The sequence below is a fragment of the Fukomys damarensis genome, unplaced genomic scaffold, assembly GCF_012274545.1.
Source record: "Fukomys damarensis isolate Sample0158 unplaced genomic scaffold, DMR_v1.0_HiC HiC_scaffold_19, whole genome shotgun sequence".
NCBI lineage: Eukaryota > Metazoa > Chordata > Mammalia > Rodentia > Bathyergidae > Fukomys > Fukomys damarensis.
Window position 1 is genome coordinate 31,704,890 of NW_022900931.1, and position 23,755 is coordinate 31,728,644.

Here is a 23,755-nt window from a genome sequence, read left to right on the forward strand (position 1 = left end):
TATTTTCAGATCATGTTGTATAAGTCACAGCTCAGGCAGATCCTGAATAGTTACTTATTTATTAAGTATAGGTAGTCACAAAAGAGTTTTAGATAACAGAATTGTCTATTTGTTAATCTATATTTAGAGTGCCTCTCAAAAATAACTTCTCCAAGCCAGGCATGGTGGCGCATGCCTGTAATCCCAGAGCTGGGGAGGCTGAGGCAGGTGGATCTCTGTGAGATTGAGGTCAGCTTGGGAGACATAGTGAGCTCAAGGCCAGTATGAACCACATAGCAAGACTCTGTCTCAAACACGACACAACACAACACAACAAAATATAACAGAAAAGAAGCTACTATGCACAGGAGTAAAAAAAAATTACGAGTGTCAATACTTGGCTTTTCAAAGACCATACAAGATCTCTATGGGGAAAGTTAAATTTTATTACAAGACATAAAGGACTAAATAAATGGAGAAAGAGCTTTTCCACGTAGAAAAGTTTAGTCTCCCCAAATCATGCCCCAGCTGCCATCTGACAGCCTTGTTTCCATGCTCTAGGGGTTGGGAGTGATGCCGGCCGTTGTCAAGGCAGGATGTCACATTTTGTGTAAGACTTCAGTAACTGCTGGTCACCAGACAGGATCGTGTGACAGAACATCCTCATGGGGACCCCGGTAAGGAATTACTCATTAAGTAAACTGTGATGGAACACGTGCGTGACCCCCTAGGTTAAATGCTTATTTGGGATTGGCTGATGACTATAGGTCACTACCACTAATTTGGAGATATTATGACAAAAGGCTGCTGCTGACAAAAATATTAACTATAAATGATGAAAAAAATTTCAGCTGGGACCAGAAGAACATCTGGAGGCCGTTAAACTGGAGAAATTTCCCTCTAAGTCTCTATTGCCAAAGTTTGATCCACCCACCCAGAAACCGTGGCCCTCATGCTACTCAGTGTTTACATTTCATTAAAGATGGTTTCAAGGGTGTCGTTGGTGCTCTGCACAGCCCGGCTCCTGTGCTGACAGCGTGTGATCTTGCTGGGCACTTCCTGGCGCACAGCGGAGTCCTCCCCTCTCGGGACTGAAAAGTGAGGCTTCTTGGAGAATAACCTCAGGTTCCTTTTCCATATTTACGAGCCCATCAAAGATCTGTGGGCCACGAAATCTTGAGAACAATGAGAAGAAGAAAATTAGACAGAGCTGGGGCTGTTGCTCAGTGGCAGAGCACTTGCCTATCATGTGTGAGGCTCTGGGCTCAATCACCAGTACCACAAAAAAGAAAAAAGAAAGAAAGAAAAGAAAAAAAAATTAGGATAGAGGATCCAACAATGAAAATATCAAAATAGAAATTACTGTGCTATGATTTGCTCTTAAATGTCTAACAAATCTATAGTATGTCACGGAAATGACTAATGGAAACTTACATAATTTCTGCTATGTATTGGTTTCCCATTCCTGCCACGACAGATCACCATGAACTCAGTGGATTAAAGTAACACAGCCATTAACTATTCCAACACAGGTCTCGGTAGACTAAAATCAAGGTGTTTCCAGAGCTGCATTCCCTCCCGCAGGTCCTAGGGAAGATCTGATTGCTTGTCTTTCCCACCTGATAGAAGCTGCCCACAGTCCTCAGCTTAGCTTAGGACCCTCCCTCCATCTTCAAGGCCAGCAAAGCCTCTTTGTCTATGGTTACATTTTCCTCTAACCATGCAGGGCAAATTTTTCTATTGAAAAATGTATGGGATTTGTTTGGGATCACTCTATTAGTACAGGATAACCACCCCCATCTCAAGACCCTTAATAATGTCTGCACAGTCCCTTGGAAAGGTAACATATTCACAGATTCTGAAGGATAGGACTGGGACATCTTTGTGGAACCATATTTAGCCTATCAAAAGTTATTTCCAGCACTGCTCTGGGAGACTGAGTAGAGAGAATCACAAGTTTGAGTTGCCTGGGCAACTTAGCAATATTCTGTCTCAAAACTATGTTTTAAAATGGCTGGAGATGTAGGTCAGTGAAAAGGTGCTGGGTTTATCCCCATTAGAGAGAGTGGGGGGGGGAGAAAGAAGAGAAGAAGAAGAAGAAGAAGAAGAAGAAGAAGAAGAAGAAGAAGAAGAAGAAGAAGAAGAAGAAGAAGAAGAAGAAGAAGAAGAAGAAGAAGAAGAAGAAGAAGAAGAAGAAGAAGAAGAAGAAGAAGAAGAAGAAGAAGAAGAAGAAGAAGAAGAAGAAGAAGAAGAAGAGGAAGAAGAAGAGGAAGAAGGGAAAGAGAGAGGGAGGGACGGAAGGACAGGAAAGAGAAAGAATCAGTTTCCAGAATCCAAGTAGGAAAAAGATTTGAAATTCAAAAGTTCATTAATAACTTCTCATTGCCATTTCTTTTAGAACTGAATTTTGCCTTAGAAAATATGACAGAAGTTTTCAATACATACAGCCTTAAAGGAAACAGCCTACAAAAGTCTCAAATCCAGAATGAACCTCTTTGATGAAAGATTTCCAATTTCCAACACGATTATTTCAGTTTTGCTGGTAAACATGAAACCCATTCAGCCCCATAGACTTGTACTGGACATGAAATGATGGCTCTCTGGAAACAGCAAAATGTTTATGGAAAGCAAAAGCTCGTTTTCCAGAATGCGTGGAAGGGATGCAACTCTTGGAACCCGCGCTACGCAGCCCTTGCCTGGAACCCCCGCGCGTGTGAGGGGATGTGCGGGTGTGGCGCGTGGGTGTGCAGGGGCGCTGCGGGGCTGCGGATGTGCAGGGCAGAGGGCGCCAGCGGGGGAGGAGCCAGCAGCACTGGCCTCTTCCTGGCGACTGCAGGTCCAGGCGTGCTGTAGGCAGCTGCTGCTTTCCAAAGCCACCCCCGTCCTGGCTGCTCCTCTGCAAAAGACGTTTCTTCTGCCCCGGGAAGCACAGATTTGCTCGTGTTTTTCTTTCATAACAACCTGGAGCCAATCTCAAGTTGTAGTCTGGATCCCAGTCCAAAATGGGCTACGTAAGTAACATCAGCGAGTGTCCAGGATCGCTGCTTCTGCCTTTGGGGCGTGGCTCTCTCTGGCTGCCTCCGCCGCCCTTGTTCCCTCTTCAAGCCCGGGATCCTCTCAGGAGGTGTGGGCCGTGCTCGTGCTCAGGTCTCCTGCGTGTGCTCCAACGCATGTTTTTGCACAGGACAACTTAGTAAAGGCAAAGGCACCATTTGCTGGGCATCTGTTCACTCCAGCGCCTGAGATAAGAGTTTTGAGGGCGTTGCTACATTTAATGCTACCTAAGATGGGCCGCACCGTCCGCCCCATTTCCAGGTGGTGGAAGTCAGGTTTAAGGTGACTTCCAGTCCCCACAGCTGCCGAGCACTGGGGCTGGGGGGAGCCAGGAGCAGTGAGCCGAGTGAGCACCTTCCTCAGGTGACAGGTGTAAAAGGGAGCCCAGCAAAAGCTGTCATCGGGATAAAGAATACGTTAATGAAATCATTTTAAAGATCAAAGCTAATAAAAATGTCACATTGTGCAAAATATGAAGGTCCGACCTTGTTGTGGGACCCAGAAGTGCTTTCCTGATTCCCGCACTGGCCCCACTGAAGACTCCTGTCCTGGCTGGGATTTGAACCCATGACAGGCGGAGACGCTCTCTTGCGGAGTCCTGAGGGACTCGTCTGCAGCAGGAGGCCGAATGCGCCTACATGGTCTTCAACAATGAGGACGAGGGCGTCCTCTTGCCCCTCGCTCTGCCTCGCGAAGGCGCCACCCCAGCGAAACCAAGGGACGTCCGCCAGGGAGGGTCAGGTGGCCTCTGATCTCCGTCGTGGGTCACAGACACCCGGAGACTGAGCCCTTCCCCCGCAGAGCAGCAGTGATCCACTCCTGTGCAGACTCCGCTGGGCGGAGGAGCCTGGGCCCGCACCTGAGCCTTCCAGGATGGTTTAGTTGCTCTTCCCTTGGCCACCACACCGCTGCTGATGGCGCTGGGGGCCTTTGCTCCCCTAAATACACGTTCCTTCCCAAACCCATGCAGGGCCGGCCTCCTCCTCACTCCTTCCTGCTTTCTTTCCGGTACTGGGGATTGAACCCATGCTTGCACTGAGGCCCCAGCCCCAGCCACTGCTTTCCTTCTCCTTCTTTTCTCTTCCTTCTCTCCTTCTTCCCTCCCTCCATTTCTTCTTTCCTTTCTTTCTTTCAATACCTAAATTGCCTAGGATGGGCTTGAATTTGTAATCCTCCTGCCTCAGCCTCCTAGAGTGCCAGGGTTTCCAGTGTGTGCCACACAGCTCTGTCTCCTGCAACTGGAGCCTCGCCCTCCAGCCCAGGTCTGATCACTGCCTCGCCTTCTCAGGACCCAGGAGGAGCTTCCCTGGAGCCTGGAACACTGCCCAGAGCGCTTCCCTCCCGTCTGCTCTGTTCCCAGCACACCTGGACTTCTGGTCCATCCGCTGCTGCAGCTTTTCCTCCCATACGTCTAAACGCTAGGCTTCCACTCCAGCACCCCGCTTTAAAGCCGCTCTGGGTGCCGCGGTGGGATGGGACAGGACAGGACACAGCTGCGGAGGACCTGCCGGCGCCGGGAGCCGCAGCGTAGTCTCTGAGCCTCCTGCTCCTCTGGGCTGTGGCCTCGCTGCCCCTGCATCTCACGTCGTTCCAGCTTTCACTGTGCAGCTGAAAAGACAAAATGCCCCTGTTCTTTCTCATTAAAGCGCAAATTCGACTTCCTCTGTTTTTATTTTCTGCGGATATTAATAAGCGTGTTCTTAATGTATTCGCTCCGCAGACTCCGCTGGGTCCTACGGCGAGCTCTGCTGGCTCATGGATTTTTTTGACAGAGGCTCCTGTCCTCTGTCCAGCCTGAGCTCACCCCAAAATCCATCTGCTCCTACCCGATGACCCTGGCCAAGAGGGTCCCGGTAGTTTCATTAAAACGAGAGAATGTCCTAATCTATCTAGCCTGAAGACAGCTGAGTTTAACGCCAAGCCAGAGGAGCAACGTTCTCTTCCTGAGACGGCAGACAAACGCCAGTGCAAATTTCCTCCAGGACACAGGGCTGTAACCTTTGCCGATTGTACTGCACAGTGCAGCCCTGTAGTTTTATGTCCCCTTACACATTACTTCTGCATGTAAGTTATATGGAAACAGCAAAGACATCCAGTTGGAGTTTCCTGGGCCGTTTCTTTCTTCTGAATAATGTACATATTATATGCAATTCCTCCTTTAATGACCCAGTCACAGGAATAGAGCTCAGTTGTTAAATGAGCGATATCTGTACTTACACAGAAAATCTGGGACACCCCAAAGAACATTATTTAAATGTCAGCCTCAGATCTGTGGATGGAACTCAAGCTGTCCAAAACTCTTAGCCAGTGTACAGGGCTGAGTTTGAGTCCTAGCCCTGTAAGGAAAAACAAATCAGTCATTGGCCAACTCAGAAAGGTAATAACAACTATATGATATGTTTGAAAGTAAACTCTGTCCATATCTTCCCTACCTGTTACAGTTTAGATCTGATGTCTCCCAAAGGCCGTGTGTGGAAGGTGTGGTGAACAGCCCTGGTGCTGCTGGAAGAGGAAGTGAAACTTTTAAGTGGTGAGGCCGAGTGAAAGGATCTGGGCAATGCCCTTGGAGGGGTATCAGAGCCCCCAACCCTCACTGCCATGAGAAGAGCAGCTCTACCCCACCACACCCCTCACCGTCATGTACTTCCTGGCTACAGGCCCAAGTAACAGTAGAGATCAGGCGCGTTCAGGGTGGGATGGTTGTGGACTGGGCCCAAGTAACAGGACCAAGCAACCATGGACTGCAACGTCTGAAAACATGAGCCAAACTAAAGCCCTCCCCACACAAGCTGATTATCTCAGATATTCTGTCACAGTGATAGAAAGCTAGCTAACACATTGCCCATACGGAAATTACATGTTTTTAACCAGAAATTATCTCTTATTATTCTTACTGCTGTACTTCCTGTGCTGGTCGACAGGAACCTGAATATAAATCACTGGCTGCATTCTTGCCACTTTCTGAGATAATCATAGGTATTGGACCCGAGGTTGTCTCCAGTTATTGCTGCTTAAATCCTCTGTGATAAAGCCTTAGAAATTAAAATGCTAGAAAAGAAAAGAAATTAAAATGTTAGGTGAAGGAATATATAGTTTTTAAAGCTTCTGATAATATAATAACAAATTGCCCTTTAAAAATTTGCAAATTAACACATTCACATGATAGTGTAAAACCACCAGGGAAGCTTGTTTTCTGCAAAAGGCATCTTGGTTAAGAATGAGAACATTTTTTTCTGAGTGTCAGAAAGGCAGCCCGGGGAGGATCGCTGCAGATGGCCATGTGGTCGCGGCCTGGTCTCAGCGCTCTGCACTGGCCCCACCTGGGGAACTTTCAAGACCCACCAGTGCCCACCTCTCTACTCCTGGGGGCCTCAATTCTATTGGTCTTCACTGGGCCTGAGCATGGTTCTGTGTGGATGCTTTCCTGCTGGGTCTAATGTCAGCCCCATTGGGAGCCACCAAACCAAAGGATTTATTTTTTTGCCTCCTCCCTCTTTTTTGCACTTTTATTAGTACATGTTTGCAGTCAGGGTAGGGGATTGATACACCTATGCAGTACATTTCAAATCCCTTCTTTTTCACCTCCCCTCCACCTCCGTTTTATTTTTCCAGCATGAGACTCATTTATTTATGTTATAAGACCTCATACAGTTAATTATCATATGTGCAGATTGAAAAGCAGACCGATAGGCAAAAAATCATATAAGGCATGCAAGACAATTGTACTAAGTCAAGGCACACTTCAAGATACATTGTCCATGCTGGATCGTAATATCGTTTTTCCTATTATCTGTCTTTATTTCATAATATATTTTATCATGTAAGAGTGACCGTTTTTTAAGTGGGAAATTTTCCAGAAGTTTGGTTGGGTTGCTCATGGGATGACCTGACAGATTCTTAAGTTTTATCCTTAATTCTTTAAGTTCATGAAAAGATACTATTGGGGAAACTGTAAGAGTTCATAATCGTCTGAAAGGAGAACACAAGTGGATCCAAGACAGATTTTCGGTGGCGTCGGAGAGTCCCACAGTGGCGGCCTTCACGGCCTTACTAAGGCTGCAGCCAGAGGCTGAGTTGGGGGCAGCGATGGGCTTCGTGGTGGGGACTGGAGCCAGGTGGACACATCCTGACGTTGGGAACAGCCTGCACCAGCGGGAGTGCGCGTGTGGTTTTAGGGTCACACAGACCTGGTGTAGACCTGAGTTCTGTCACATGTCCGCGCAGGGCAGGGATCTTCTGGACCCCATGCTTCCATCTGGGAATCTGGGCAGCTGGGCCTCAAGCCAGCCTGGCCGCTCACCACCAGCACCTCTGAAGTCGGTCTTTCCTTTCACTCAGAACTTTCGACATCCAAGCAGAGAGATGGATCTTTTGCAAAAGAGAAAGGGGCCGAGAGGTGGAGGGAGGTAAGGGAGGGACAAAGACCGAGATGTGCTATATTCCGTACCCACTCCCACGGTGGGCGTCTCACCGTGTACCGCAGACTCGTACCAGTAAAACTGAAGTTTAGAAAGTCCAGAGGGGAGCAAGCGCATGAAAAGGAAACATCCCACTGTGTGATCTTTAAAAGGCTATAATTTCGAGTCCCTCTTATGGGTGTATGTGTGCTGTAGGACTTCAAGTCCACAGCCACCCTGGGAAGTAGGTATTCGCATTCCCATTAATGGGGAAAAAACATATTCAAAGGAAAATAATGTATCCACAGTCACACAGCTGACACTCGGCGCAGTTGAAATTAGAACACAGCATGATTATAAAACCTTATTCTCAAGCTGTCTCACTACAAAGGACTACAAAGTCCTGCTGGTTAGAACAGGACTGGTAATTAAAAGGTAAACTACTCAACTGGAGATCTACTCAGGTTTTTTCTTTTCTTTTTTTGGTTTTTTAAATTCTTAATTATTGTGGTTCTCTAAACCTCTACCAGATTTTTTGCAGAAATAGAAAAATCCTAAAGTCCTATTGGTTTTCTGGAGACGTCCAAGTAAACCACATCAACATGACCTACCCACAAAGGAAACACATCCTCAACTCACCCTTTTCAGCTGGACTTCCAAAGTGCCAAGATCCCTCCAATATCCCCCAAGGAAGCGAGTCATGAAGGAAGGCAAAGGCCTTCAAAGGCCTACAGCAAAGACTGCACTTCTCAAGGCTATGAAATAGACGCCCGCATATCGTACTGCTGAGGGCCTATTCGAAGCGGCCCATTCTAACCAGGGCACTTCAGGGTTATCTTTACCATCTGCAGCGAAAGGTCCCCAGTCCAGTCCTTCTCTAGTTCAGAGATGTTTTAAAATGGGATGTGCACTTCCCATTTTAGTGGCTACAGACACATTTGTAATTCAAGAGGAAATAATGATTAATGTCAGAGGTAGCATCATTTTCTGGGACTGGTATTATCTATGAAGGAGTTCCCTTTTAAGCCTAGAAGCTGATAATTCTCGATTCCAATTATTTACATCCATCACAAAAGCAACTTCAGATCTAGAAAGACGCAACTTCAGACCTAGAAAAACCCGGGTTTTCAAAAAAGAGAAAACCTAATCGGAAGAAGCCATACAGCCCAGGCAAACTCCAGAGCCACGGGGTCCTTGTCTGTGGGAAGCAGTGGACACCTAGCCAGCAGGTGTCCAGGAGCAGCTGCTCTGTCCAGAGAGCCGGAGACACAAGGCAGACTCTTTCCCAAGGGACGTGTCTCACTTGGGGAATTTATATGTAGTTAGTGCGAGATAGCATCTGACAAATGAAATGACTGTCAGAGGCCAGAAGTGTGACCTCGAAGCCATGGATGTTTTTGACACTCTGTAGAACAGGTGCAGCTGCCTCACCTGAGAGTATGCAGCCTGTCACCCAGCCAGTCCAGCTCTGCTAGGGACAGCGGCTGAACGTTCTCTTCAGAAGGCTTTGGAGGGGCTCAGAACTATACAATGGAAAGAAAACACCACAAACCCCCAGTTCTATCCAAACTTTATTGCTTTAGGTCAGAAGCATCATGTGTGTGTGTGTGTGTGTGTGTGTGTGTGTGTGTGTGTGTGCGCATGTGCTTCTGTTTGTCTTTAAACAGAAAAGAGTATCATGTTCAGGGAAGAGAAGAACAAAAAAGCTGAGTTCATCCTAGGTTTAAAAATGATCAACCCAACATACTACTTTTCAAACTAGCTACACCCTCTAAAATAATTTTTAGGTCATGGTTTTGAAATTTCAGATGATTATTCCTCACAAATATTCAAGTACAAATGATTTCTTGCTTCTTGGCATGATCTTATGTGAGAAAGAATCTTGTCCAAAGGACCTCAAGGGGAATCTGGCTGGAATTACAGAAAGGGGGGAATGCTCGCTCTACCCTTAGGGCTCTCACATTCTTGTCTTTTTTAAAGCCACCACATCTTTCTTTGAATTAAATGGTACAGTGAGCTCAATAGAGTAATAAAAAATAGTAAAGTTCTGGGACTTTACTCCCCTCACCCTCCATGTTCTGGTCACTGTTAACCTAGGTGGGTGGAGCTAACAGAACCCATCAGCACTGCCAAGTGCGGACGTTAAGTGACCCCCACAGGCTGTGTGGTAAAGGCTTAGCGCCCAGTGTGGTTACTGGGAGGTGGCAAAAACCTGAAGAGACAGCTGCTGGGACATCTTTGAGTTATGGAACTGTCCCTTCGAGGGCCTGTGGGACCTTGCTCTCTCTTTTGCTTCATGGCCATGAAACAAGTGACTTTGCTGCCTCATTTACTTGCACCAAAATGTGTGACTCTGACTCAGGTCTAAAGCAAAGACGACAATGGGTCACACCCTGAAATATTGAAAACCACAAGCCCAAACAAAGCTTTGCTCTTTATTAGTTGATTCCTTCCAGTTTTTACCAACTTGTAATTGGAGCCATGTCCAAAATATGGAATGAGACTGTTACAAGGCTTCTTTAGAATTGGGAATAATCAAAGACTAGGACACCTTTTGCACTGGTGGAAATGTTCTATTTCTCTACTTCTCAGAATGAGCCACTGGCCATGTTGTCTTTTGAGCCCTTAAAATGTGGGTAGTAGGACTGGAAAGGAATGACAAATTTTACATAATTTATTTAATCTGAATGAAAATTTAAAGAACTACATAAGGACATGGACTACTGTGGTGGTGACTCAAATGCGGAGTCTGCAGAAATAGCTGTAGTTAGCTCTTTGCTATCATATCGAAATACCTGAAATAAGGAACTTAAACAGAGGAATGCATATTCGAGGTCACAGCTTTGGAAGTTTCAGCCCAGGGCTGGCAAGAGATAGTTAAGCCCAGGGGGAACGGTTAGTAGCGCAAAGATGCTCACCTAGTGGAGGGCAGGAAGCGAGAGAGGAAGGGGCTGTGTCCCTTGAGGGCAGGCCTTTTTCTGTGACCTGACTCCTCCCACTAGGTCTCACTCCTAACGGCTCCTGCCCTCCCAATACCAACTCTCAGAGGACCAAGTGCCTAACACATAGGGCTTTGGGGACACCAAGATCTGCACTGTCTTGCCACCCTCTCTGTGGAAACATCTGCAGAGGCAGGACATCTCCCCATCCTAGTCTTCTCCCCACTCCACCAAAAGGAAGGTGCACACGAGAAACTTTTTGTATTAGTTTCCTATCACTGCTGAAACAAATTACTGCTTAGTGCCTTAAAACAATGCCAGTGTACTGGGTTACAGTTGTGGCCCTCAGCGATCCAGAATAGGCCAGCCAAGCTGTGCTCCTTCCCAGGCCTATGGTGGTGAGTTTTCTTGACTTTCCAGCTCTTAGATGTTGGCATAGCCCTGGTCTTGTGGTCCTTTTCTCCATTTTCCAAGCCAGAACTGTAGCATCTTCCTAGCTCTCATTCTCTTCCCATCAGCACACCTCCTTCCCTCCTCTGACCCTAATCTCCCACCTCCATCTCTAAGCGTCCTTGTAATATGCCAGACCCATGATCTGAGATGACCTTCTACCCCCAGATCCTTCACAGAATCCCCTGCAGAGTCATTTTGCCATGAGGTCACATTGCTATTTAGAAATTGGGCTGTGACATCTTTGGAGGGCTATTACCCCAGCGACCACAGCTTTGGTGTGGCTTAACTGAAGTAAGGGCATTATCTTCCAGTAGATTCTTTAAAACTCAGCTTCTAGGAGGTAGAACCCATTGTAAGGTTTCACCTCAGTTACCCATAAATAGGTTGAGGTTTTCTCAATGTTCTTTTTTCTAACCTGGTAGTTCTCCAACTTACCTAGAATCAATAGCACCTCAAAAACAGATTGATAGACTGAAACCTAGGCTTTCCGACTCCATAAGTCTGTGATGAGGCCTGAGGATTTGCCCTTCTTGGACACTTATGATATCTTAAAAATATATCCACAAATTATTTGATGTACAACTGTGACGTGAAATAGGTAGAGGAGGGACAAAGGGGAAGGGGAAATGGGACAGGTAGGGAAAAGGGAAGAAGAGTGTGGAATTAATATGAGAAAATGGAAGCAAAGTCTTTGTAGATAGGGAGGGAGGGAGGGAGGGGTTGAAGGGAGAGCAGGGGAACAGGGAAAAATAAGAACCCACGTGGATTACGTAAAGGTAGAAATTTCCAACAACGAATGTCACTATATTGTATACATTAATGTACCAATAAAATTAAGTTTTAATAAAGGTGGAGACTTATTTTCCTCAGATTTAGTGACGCATGCCTAACTATACTCAATAAAAGCGATGATGGGCTTTTAGGACCAATTGCTAAGAAGCGTTGGAGTTTCTGTGCAGCTCTGTACCCAGAGGGAAGACCTCCTGCCAGCCTCAGCACAGGCTCACCAGCCCCACTGGACAGCCAGCTGGCAAGCAGGTCTTCTAGCTTGAGTCCAGCATTCAGAGGGAGGCAGCCCAGGTGACATCCAGACTGTAGCCTCCTGAGTTCCCAAGCCAGCACCTCCCACTTAGTTGATCCCCAAATTTCTGACCCATAGAAACTGTGAGAAAAATAAACGTTTACTCCATCTAAACCGGTAAGTTCGGGGCTACTGTGTCATGCAGCGATAGAATCTAATATACCGGGAGACACTGGTATTCCTAGTCTGAGAACCAGTACCCTGGACCACTTTCAGTATTAGACAGATTTCCAGTAGGTGGGATAAATTACCCCAGGGGGAAATGGTTTATTGAGTTCACAGTTTCAGAATCAGCCTGTGGCCCATTGGCTCCAAAGCAGGCACATCACAGCAGAATGGTGTAGCGGACAACGACACACAACTCATGGCAACCAGGAAGCAGGGCAGGAGGACCCCAGAGAGAAGGGAAGGGGACGGACACATAGACCCAAGGCCACACCCCCACAGCCCACGCAGCCGCCCAGAACTGTGCCTGTTGATCCCCTAGGTGGCTCTCCAGCCATTTAGTCTGGAGGTTAGACTTAGCAGTCACACCTGCACACTGTGAAAGGCCTAGGGTTTTCCCCACCTGTGCTGCTCTGTGCCAGGAAACCCGAGGAGAGCGGATGTTCCCGGGCCTAACTGGACTCTGTATTCATTTTCTCTGTTCTGCAGACAAATTCACTTACCACTAGTTGCTCTTTTGTGGAAGTATTTTTACCGTGAAGAGTAACGAGGATATGTCAAATGATAGCTGCCTCCAGAAGCCTGTTTCCGTCTACTTGTCTGTAAAACATGTGCTGCACATGGATGAAGACCCAGACAGGCTTAGAGAGAAGAGGAAATTATTAAAAGACAAGCCGATCACTCTCCCTCACACTCTGTTAAATCTGGAGGCGAACAAGATGAAGAATGAAAATAAACTCTTGACAAGAGGGGACAGACAGTGGAGGGGGTCCAGGGGACAAGAGAGCATCCAGCTGCCGGATAAAGAGGAACCAGAGCTTGCCTCGTGTGTCAGGGTGGCCGAATCCTGAGCCAGCTGCAGCAGGAGCAGGGCGTTTACATCATCCGGCTGACAGGGTGAACCGAGGGGACACACTTCCTGCTGCCGTCCCCGAAGGTCAGTGCGCTCTGTGGCCAAGACTGCCTTCTGGGGGCTTTGCTGGGTCTGCAGGACATCTGATTCCATTTAGATGGAATTGTCCAATAGGCACAACAAACCTGAGAGACAGCAGCAGAGTGGCTGCGCGTTGGCAGCGGGGGAGGTGACCGCAAAGATTCGCAGGGGTTGAGGGGGACAGGTATTGTACGTTTAACTGAGGCACTGATCACATGGCTACAGACGTCTCTTAAAACTCGCTGAACAGTACCTTACGTGAGTGTCCTTCACAGGACATAAGCTATCTGAATACTGTTGGTCTTAAAAAGAATGACACACAAGGAGCCCCTCTGACCAGGCTGTTAATGGTTTGGCAAAAATAAGACTTCTTGGAGCCAAGAATAGGGACACATGAACCAGCATGTGGGAGGCTGAGGCAGGAGATTAGCTAGTATGAGAACAGCCTAAGTAAGTTCAAGACCACCCTCAGCTATAACTTGAGACTGTGACTCAAAATAAAAAAAGTTTACTGGTAGAAGAGGGACTGAACTTGTTCAAAGTGAACTAGAACAATATACACACACTGTAGGAAGCTGATTTCTACACAACGTATTTATGAGAAGCCTTTCTTTGCTCTGCTCTGCACTCAATCTGTTTTGAAACTGCAATCTGAGTTGCTTTTCCTGGTATCTGGTGAATTCCTCAGAGGTGTAGCCCTCAAGCCTGTTAGAAGCAGAAATTCTGGTTCCAGGTGGGCCCCACAGAGAATGATAAAATCACAAACTGCTGGAGAGAAAAGCGATCTCACTCTGAGAGGGTCCTTTAACTCTGGGGGACAAAGGGTGGAGGTTGACAGTTTTACCTCTTCCCGGAGCATATCCGGTATCAGTTAGGATGCTGTAGGTTAGAAGTAATGGAAATTCTAACTCACAAGGGCCTACAAAATAAAAGGAGTTTATCAAATCTTTTAACTAGAAGTGCAAGGAGAAAATGGGTTTAACTTTGAGGCTGCTCTGAGGGGCTCAGTCCTTAGGCTCTGCCCACGGAAGGACGGTGATCAATCCAAGCCCTACACCCACATTTTACCAGGCCGCACAAAGGTGACATTTCCTTCCACCACACTGCAAAGGGCTTCCAAGGTTCCGTCTGATGGGAACCCCTCGTGCCACACACCTCATCCTGAGCCGATGGGCAGAACTATCAGACTCACACGAGCAAGGACCCCAGACCCAGTTGCTCCAGGGAGGGGAAGGTGCGGTGAGGGCTTACCTGAGAGAAGAGCATTCAGGGTCCCAGTGCTGTCCCTCACATATGCAGTGTTCCCTCTAGAAGGGAATTTCTTCCTCGGATAGGAATATTTCTTATTATTTCAAAGCTGTTTACAGAAGATGTTTACATGGAAATCACGTAAGTATTTGCTCTTGAGATTTAAATAAAATTACCTACCCCAGTGACCTGTGATTCTTTCAGAACGAATTTGCTCTGCTATGTGGCACAAAACGACGGAGCCCCAATTCCTAGGGCATTTAAAGATATGTATTTTGTGAGTGTGAAGTTTGCCCAGAAGAATGAGCACCTTATGAGCACAGTGGCCCATGCCTGTAACCCCAGCACTGGGGAGATTGAGCCAGTGGTATCTTCACAGCTTGGAGGCCAGCCTGGGCTGCGTAGTTGTGAGCTCAAGGCCAGCCTGAACTGCACAGAGACTTTGTCTCAAAGGGGAAAAAAGGAACAGCTTAGTAGAGTGCTAAGGTACATAGTGATGCTGATAAAGTTAACCCAGTGTAAAAACTGAGGCTTAAAGGAACGAACAGATTCATTGGTGTTGATGTTAGTTGAAACAATTACATTAAAATGCAAGTCTTGTTATTCCTACTGTAGTTATTTCTCCAGGAAGCACATACTGCCCTACTGGCAAAATCAAAAGCCCATTTGATGCCAGCAGATGGTGTAAGGTTAATTTTCTGTGTCAACTTGGTTGGGCCGTGGTGACCTGACTTAAAGCTAAAGCCCAGAATTGGGAGAATGTAAATGCCATCAGTTTATTGGTTAAAATAGATCACGTGATCAGCCTAGGAGAAAGGAGCTACCCAAGAGCCTGAATACTGGAAGGCCTGGTTTACGTAGGGTCATGACCTTCTTTCATCAACACCACAGCCCGATGCACCATTATGTAAATGTGTCCTCAGCACTGTTGCCACAGAAGAGAAACTTGAGGTCCACTAACTTGTGAACCATGACATGTGGTGGCCAATGGAAACCCAGTACAATGAGATGGATCTCCTCTCCGACCCACAGGCAGCCTTGGGAAATGCTCATGACATTGGCTCTCTATTTTCTCATTAGCCCTCATTAACTTCTAGCCTCTTATCATTTGACTCTACTTGCTTACATTAATCTGGTGACCCTTGTCACATGATTGATTATAACCAGATCCTCACTAAAAATTGGAAATGAAGGGTTAAAGTAATTCACCTGACCCTTCAGACAAGCCATTTCCTGTGTTGGGTATTAATGCTTCATTGTGTCACCCCAGTCATTAGGTGCACAGTTTATCCTAAGATACCCGCACTCCCCTGGCTTCAGTGACGTGCTAACCTGCTGGTGCTGTCAGTTGAAACCACATACTTTATGGTTCCCAGGTCTCCATGGAGAGTTCCTTGTGCTTCTGCCACATAAGGACACAGCCAGAAGGGACCAGCCATGGTTGCTCAGAGACGGCCCCTCCCAAGACCCTGATCTTCCAGCACCTTGACCTTGAATGTCCCAGCTTTCAAAGTGATGCTGTGTATCAGCTACTTAGTTTGTGTCACTTTGTTACAGCAGCCCCAATGGACTAAGATCAAACATTCTTGGCAAACAAAGACCCAGAAAGGTGAGAGCCATGCTGTGGGGCTTGAGTAAAGGAGATTAGTGTGGTTCTCCACCTTCCGGACCCTCCTAGCACTTCTCAGTAGTGAACTCTTATTGACCTTCCACTGATAAAGACTCTGAGACCCAGAGAGTTTAAGTGACCAACCTTGGGTCACACAGCCAGGTCAAGGTGAGACCATACCCTGAAACGCCAGTCAGGCTTCAGATAGCTGCAAATGGGGACACTGGGAGGTGAGGGCAGCATGAAGCTTCTCACCCAGCACAGGCTTCGGAAACCAGAAACGCTCTGAATGAGTCATCCTGAAGGTGAAAGCAGCGCCTCAACCACATCCTGGGAGTAGACAACACCTTTGCCACTTACCTGGAAGCATCTGCTCATTCCACTCCTCAGCCCTGCTCACCCGAGCACCAGGCAGAGGAATACAGACATCTCACCTCACACACCCTACAGACATGGCACCCATGGCGACCAGACAGAGGCACCATCAGACAAAGGCTGAGGACCGGCCTGACTGTGTGCCAGACACTATGCTGAGGATCAAGAGGGAAGCCTCCTTCAATCCTCCAGCAGCCCTCCAAGATAAACACCGATCCTGGGCATTTAAGCTCGGGTATCAACTAGACTGTAAGAGACACCTACAAGTGATTGAATAACGAGGACTCCATCGCATAGATGGGGAAACACAGCAATGAGCTCATATCATAGCTGAACGGCTACAAGGAGGTGGGGCCTAGTTAGAGGAAATGGGTCACAAGAAAGGAGGCTTTACAGGGTGCACATTTTCTCTGGAGCTCTTTCCCTCACTCTTTCTTCTTCCTGGCTACCATGATGTGAGTACCTTTCCTCCATCTTGCCCTTCTGCCATGATGTTTCTGCCTTGCCAGAGGCCTAAAGCAATGGATCAGCCAACCATGGACCTAAGCCTCTGAAACTATAAGCCAAAATAAATCCTTCCTTTTCTGAATTGTCTTTCTTGGGTATTTAGTCACATTGCCAAAAATTGCCTGACACAGTTACTATTCCTTTCAAAGAGAGTGAAGCAGATCCAGACAAGGAGCCAAGTGTTACCTAAAGAGAGACGTGAAGCCTTTGAATCAGGTTTCTGACACTCACTCCTGAGCTATAGGCTGTGATCTTCCCCAAAGATACCCAGGCAGCTGCCCCTCACAGTAGCTGCAACACTGAGCAAGCAACAGGTATGTGGACCTGCAGGACAAGAGCTCTTCAAAGGCAGAAAATTCCATCTCTTTTGCTCGCTAATGTAGCCCAAGCTTCTAGAACACTGTCAGGCATATGATGAACTTATAATAAATATTTCTTGAAGAAAATAGAGATAAAAAGTCACCATGGGATACAAATATTTAGCCAGCCAAGCACCTTGGTCCCGCACCATTGTGTTATCCAGTTTTCTATCACTGTGACAAAAATACCTGAAATAATCAACTTAGAAGGAAAGTTTATCCTGTATATGTTTAAAGTATTTCACTTTGTTTTTTATTTTTACATGGGGCTAAGAGTTTGTTTTGAGTCAAAGAGAAGACTTTGGACTTGGACTTTTCATCAGTGCTGGAACTGTTAAGATTTTGGTAACTCTTAGAGATGAATAAAATGGACTTTGCATAGTGAGATGCACATGAGTCCTTTGGAGGCTGGGAGGTGTACGGTTAGGATCCAAGATGTCACCCCAACTTTATGTGTGTGGAAGGTGACTGGATCAAGGGGGCGCTCTACTCATCAGCAGATTCAACAATGGATAAATTCAGTAGCTGAATATGCTGTTAGCAGGGAGGGCCTGCTTGGACGTGGGTCACTAGGGCTGTGACCTGGAAGGGTGTGTACTTGTCCCACGCTCCTCCGCTTCCTAGGTGCCATGGGCCGGGCACCTTTTTCTCTGCCACCCTGTTTCTGTCATGGAGACAGCCAACCACAGACTGAGTCCTCTGAACCTGTGAGCCAAAATAAACTCTCTTCCTCCTGTAAGTTGTGAGTGTCTGGTAAGGTAATTTGTCCCACAGGGAGGAAGTAACTAGGACAAGGAAGAAAGTTTTATTTGGGCTCCAAGTTGGAGGTTTCGGCCCACAGCTAGCTGGCTTCTGCTCTGGGGTCTGCGGTGAGGCAGCACCTCGTGGTGGGAGCACACAGCAGAAGAAGGTTCTTATCTTGCGGTGGCCAGGAAATGAAAAGGGCAGGAAAGGCTTGCGTCTCAATATCCCCTTAAATGGCTCACCCCATTGATTTAGCTTCCCTCCATTAGGCTGCATCCCTTAAAGGTTCCACTACCTCTCAGTAGTTTCACGGGCTGGCAACCTCATCTTCAACACACAGACTTTTGGGAGTCACTAATCCAGACTGTAGCAGTCACAGAGACAGAACACCCAGCCCCCAGTGCTGAAAAGAGTAGAGGTTTTTTTGGCTCACACTTTGAGGTCTTCAGTCCATGGTCAGCAGGCTCCAAGGAGAACATCGGGGTGGAGGAGTGTGGGGAACCGACTGCTTAGTGCACGACAGCCGGGGAGCAGAGAGGTGAGGCGAAATGTCAAGAGAAAGGGGGCAACGGTGCCCTCAGTACCCGATTCCGTGCCTCCACTACCCACCCAGAGACACCCAAAAGCGTGCTTTACTAATTTGCTAGCTACTTCTTAATACAGTCAGGCTGACATATCAGGATCAATGGTCACACCATAGCAGCCTTGCAATTTGAAATTCAGATTTTGTTCCTTAGGCCTATTAGTAGAGTCTCACAATACAATTTTAAGTATAATGTAATTGGCGATGAGCCCCACTATCAGCCTATCTCACACAGGAAGTGAGGGAGGAAGGTGAAATATTTACTGGTCTTAGAAAACAGTGGGCCTAGCTGGCTGAGCCCCATCAGCACCCCTCGGCCGGCTGCACAGGCTCTACCTGGCCTCTGCGTTTAACCTCCGCCATGCAGCTCCTCCGTTCCTGAGACTGAACGTGGGAGCCTCCTTGTGTTAGGGTGGGATTTCTCAGATCTCCGTGTGTCAGAGAACTGGACTTTCCTGGTAAACATCACCATGTTCAAGTATCACCTGGATTTAGGACATAGCCCTGCGGCTCTTGTATGCTCTCCGGGGCCCTGCCAACAGCCTCACCTGCTCAGATATGATCCAGTGACCTGGACATCAACTCAGTCTGGAGTGATAAATACCTTCAGGTGGTGAGAGTGTTTCTCCTATCTTGGTGTTTGACTAGATTTGCACAATCCATCAAGTGAGCTTGTTTTGCCCTCCGGATAAAGGCAGAATCAAGGATATTATTCTGACTGTGAATTCCTGGCATTTTTTTCAGGCTTCTCATAAGCAAAGTTAACCCTGCTCATCTTCTCTGTATTGCTCAGGAGGGTTTGTGAATAACAGGATCATGGACTGTGATGGTAAATAGGGCCTCAGACATCACCTAATGCAGGGGCTTTCAAATAATTCAGATAGCGGGACTCTGCCTAGTCCAGCACGAGTTACCCCTAAACCCATCACCTCATATATGTGTGGTACAGAACAGCACGGTACAGCTGGAGAGCGTAGCATAGAAGTTACACTAATTACAGTAGAGTGCGGCATGCTACAGCGTAGCATATTCTCTGACAATAGCTGTGGACAAAGCCGGGTGGTGGCTCGTGCCACCCTCCCTCCCAGCCCTGGGCCCAGGCTTCCCTGGGATAACCAGGCCCCGACCAGCACAGTCTGGCATTGCTGGTCTCACCCCCACTTCACTGCGATGATCATAAACGAAGGCCCAGGAGGCAGAGCAGCTCACTCAGTACCACAGCCAGGCAGAGTGGGGCCGCATCCCATAACTAGGGGCTCCCAGGCTTTCTGGGGTCCGCTGCTAGCCCAAGCCTGCTCTCTAGCACAGCGCAGCCCTGAGAAGGAGCTGTGCCCCGGACGAATGCGTGGAAGGAATGTGCCTCACCCCATCCAGAAAGCTCCAGGCGGGATCAGGCAGGTGGCGACATGCTGTGATCACACCTGGGTTCTGAGTAACTGTGTCCCTCAGGACAGAGATGGGGCTAAGACAAAGTCTGAGCCCCACCCCCAAGGACACAGCACCCCTCCCTGACCTGATTCAGACATGAAGATGGAAGGAACAACAAAGCTGTCACCGGCCTTGACCTCCAGCTCTTAAGGAACGTTTATCTTCAAAGCATGCTCTTAAGTGGTGCCGAAAAGCAAAGAAATACACAAAAACCACAAAACCCAACATGACTGAGAAAGGGAATGCGGGAGAGAGGGAAACAGAGGGATGCGAGGGACGGACATGATCAAAGATTGCCATGTGCTTGCGTGGAAACGCAACCATCAAACCCAATGCTTTATCGTCAGTATAATACGCCATCGTTTCAGGGTCATGCGCACAAAGCAGATTAGAGACACACCGGGACAAAACAGCACCCTAGAAGTCCAGTGTGAGTAGGCTGAGCCTGGAGAACCCAAGGTGCCCAGGCCCCAACCTCACCAGGGAGGAGAGCAGCTTCAGGCCGCAGAAAGCCAACAATGGGGAAGGCACCCAGGATTCCCTGGCCCAGGGAGGCAGCCTCTGCCCTGTGACTCCTGAGCAGGGAGGAGAAGGGACCTGGAAACCCCTGGCCGGCCAGCTTCATGGGCTCCTGCCAGAACTGCTTGGACTACTACAGAGCAGTACAGAAAAATCATTCGGCTCCGAGGCCCTGCTCTAAAGCCCTTCCCTTCGCCCGCCCAGTTACTCTCCCCCTTCGAAGTGTGACCACATCTACTGTGTCCAGCTGGAGACCAGTGTTTGCCCTCGCCTCAAGTCTATTTCACCTTAACCTGGTGCCAGCGACCAAAATGGGAAGCTTGCTTCTCGTCCTGCACCCTCAGCTACCCTGCAGCTCCCTCCCCTCTGCCCTGCTTGGCCACCTCCACCGCCCTCCTCCACCCTCGCCCGGGGCGCCTCTCCCCTAGCTCTGCGGATGGTCACGTGGAGCCTCTGCCTGGAACATGCCAGAAATCCTAAACACTGCGGGCTTTGCAGTGCCTGCCAGGGAGAACAAGGAGTCCTGTCTCGGACTAGGCTCTGCTCAGGCAGGATGGGAGAAGCCTTATTAGGATGTCCGGCCTGAGAATAAACTCCCCATCCGGCCATCTCCGCCCCTCCCCGAAGCCCAGGCAACACTTCCCCGTCTGTGTCCTCTGCCCCTACCAACGTGGACAGGAAGCCTGAGATCTGACTTCTCCCCCAGAGCCCATCTGTGTGGCCCCGTCCTCCTGCTCTCCTCACACCTTGCTTCTCCTGCATTCCCTTCTCTGTGAGCTCTGTTTGCCCACTCTGCTGAGGGACGAATGCATCGTCCCCACGTGGGTTGCACATGTGGTGCAAGGGCAGTGGGAATAGACACTCACGGAATGAACTCCTTGCACGCCAAGATAGCCCACCGGAGTGAAGTATCTCACCCATGTCCCGTGCTTCTTATTCCCAGCTTCTACAGATACAGCAGTCTGCATTCACACAGAGAGGGAGAAAGCCCTCCCGGCCTTTCCCCAGCTAGTCCGTGTGGCTGTTACAGCCTCCCACCATCCTCCTGGGACTATGGGCTGCTCCAAATCAGCCCTTCACTCATCCTCCATGCTCGGCACAGGAGCCTTTCCAAAGTCTAAGAGCAGCTGCCCCAAGCCTGGGGCTGCTGCAAAAATACCAGCGAGCCAATCAGGAGTCCCTGTCCCGCCAGCTCAGGCCTCCCACCACCCCTCCTGCCTACAGAAAATGCTTCTGTGGGAAGTCTCACAGCCTCAGCCAAACGAAGGTACAAACACTCAGGGGTCAGGGGCACGACGTGTGAAACGTTCACCTCCCCCATGATCTTCCACCCCAGCCCACCCACCTCCAGGACTTGACCTACCTGTTCAAAGTTTTCATGTTTTCTTATTCCCAAAAATCCTTATAGAAAATATTAGGTTGTGAAGTTCTATGTGTGAAAATCAGAGCATTTAAAGAATCTGCCAGCTTGTTTTTTATGGCTAAGTCTGTACATTTTACAAATTTTCTCTCTCTGGCATGATTTTTATTTTCTCCTTTAGGAGAACAGTCTCAGCCCATTTTTTTCCTGCTGAGGTGGCTTGCAGCTAACCTGGATTCCTGAGACGCAGAAGGGGCTTGCTCAGTGGGAGAGCATGAAGTGGGGTGGCACGAGCCCCCGAGAGGGCACAGAGCACATCCCACATCAGTGTCGTGGGCTGGACACACTCTAGGCAGTGCACGTCACAGGCCACTGCGTGGCCACCTGCGTGGCTTCAGGGTTTATGGGAGAGCCGTCCCTGCACTTAGAATCCCTCCTCTGCCCTTTATTAGCACCTGCACCAGGGAACCGTATTCTTGAACGCCAGACTCCACTTACAGGTAATAAAACTGAAACTGCAGAGAAGCACAGGGTCTTTGCAAGCTTTGAAATGTGTTCAAACACATGTCCAGAGGACAGCGTTCCCGGAGTCATCGTTAGTAAGTCCACACCAATCGCAGTCCCAGCAAAGGAGTTTTTCCTCAGTGCCAAAGGTGAACAGGAAAGAGAGCAACTGTGAGGGCACAGAAGATTCAGGTGGGAGTGGGCACCCAACCAGAGAGGTGAACACGGAAAAAGAAACTGAGGACACTAAAACAAAGCTTTACGGTTTTCCCATTGAGGTTATTTCTGTGGGATGAGCATTCCTAATATGAAATTTCGAACTCTCCAAAAGCTGAAATGTTTTGAGTGCTGACATGATATCACAATGGAAATCCCACACCCAATGTTCTCTGATTGGACACAGCCAAAACGCAGGGACACTAAAATACCATGTGAAGTTACCCACAGGCTGGTGGAAAGCTGTACATGAAACACAGGTGACTTTGGGGTTTAGGTTCGAGTTCCCACCCCAAGTTATCTCAGTGTAAGTAAATACTCAATATTAGGGAGAAAAACTCTAAATCCAAAATACTTCTGACCCAGGCATTTCAGTTGAGGGATTCCTGGCCTGCACTGAAGAGGTTTACACCTGAGGACTCTGACTACAGTTCCTGTCCTGTTAACAGTGACCTTAGCATGTAAGACTGCAGAGTTAGACCAGGATCTGTGGTTATTTGATCATCAAGCGCATCACAGTCATGCATGCATGTGGCTCAGAAAGAAAGATCTGGGAGCCTGTCCCAGAAGTTTCTATTTAACTGGCCTGGTTTATAGCCCAGGCAGTGGTAAGGTTTTTGTTGTTGTTTGTTGTCTGCTTTTGCAGATTTTAACCTGCAGCACAGTTGTTTTCAAAGTTCCTTTTTAGCTCTAAGTTCAGACTGTATAATTTAGGAGCCAAGCAGCCTTGCATTGGGCCAATTTTCACTGCCAAGGTGGGGCCCAGGGCACCTGCACACCTCAGGTTCTTAGGGCTGAACATGCAGTGTCTGCACACAGCAGTGCTGTCTCCTGGACATCCTGCCACAACTTCTGGGGGCAACACAAGCCTGTGGTTGTTCTCGCTCCTCTCCATCTTGAAAGGATTCGACAGGGAAGGGCAGAGGTGGCCCTCAGGGGTGAATTCTTGATTGAGCTTCTGAGATCAGGATTCCCTGCTCAGTACTTATCAACAGCCGTCAACTGGGTAAAAAAGACACACACACACACACACACACACACACATACACACACACACACAGAGCATCTATGAGGTTTTCTTCTTTTCTCAGGCCATTAAATTCTTAACCTTGGAAAGCCATTTTTAAATGCAAAAAAACAAAAGTTGGTGGGGGAGGGGGCAAAAGTAAATACAATCATAATTTATCATATTGCCAAATAGCAGAAGCTTCATTTTGACGCACTTATAGCTGATAAAGGGAGAAGACTGCCTGCATCTGAGGCCAGAAACAGAATTATCAGCATCAGCACCAGCACATCTG

At 48.0% G+C, this 23,755-nt stretch overlaps 1 long non-coding RNA gene across 3 annotated transcripts; it reads right to left on the minus strand.

The window, feature by feature from the left end:
- Positions 1-299: 299 nt before the first annotated feature.
- On the minus strand, positions 300-21,455 carry LOC104874779. Of its 3 annotated transcripts, none has more exons than XR_004517943.1 (5): positions 21,241-21,455; positions 5,928-6,081; positions 5,466-5,535; positions 5,251-5,369; positions 300-1,154 (listed from the first exon to the last, which is right to left on the minus strand). It is a non-coding gene; the product is annotated as an uncharacterized LOC104874779 (long non-coding RNA). The 3 variants fall into 3 exon arrangements; XR_002025970.2 differs by lacking the exon at positions 300-1,154 and adding an exon at positions 2,591-3,427; XR_002025969.2 differs by lacking the exons at positions 300-1,154; positions 21,241-21,455 and adding exons at positions 2,591-3,427; positions 7,221-7,398.
- Between the last annotated feature and the right edge of the window lie 2,300 nt (positions 21,456-23,755).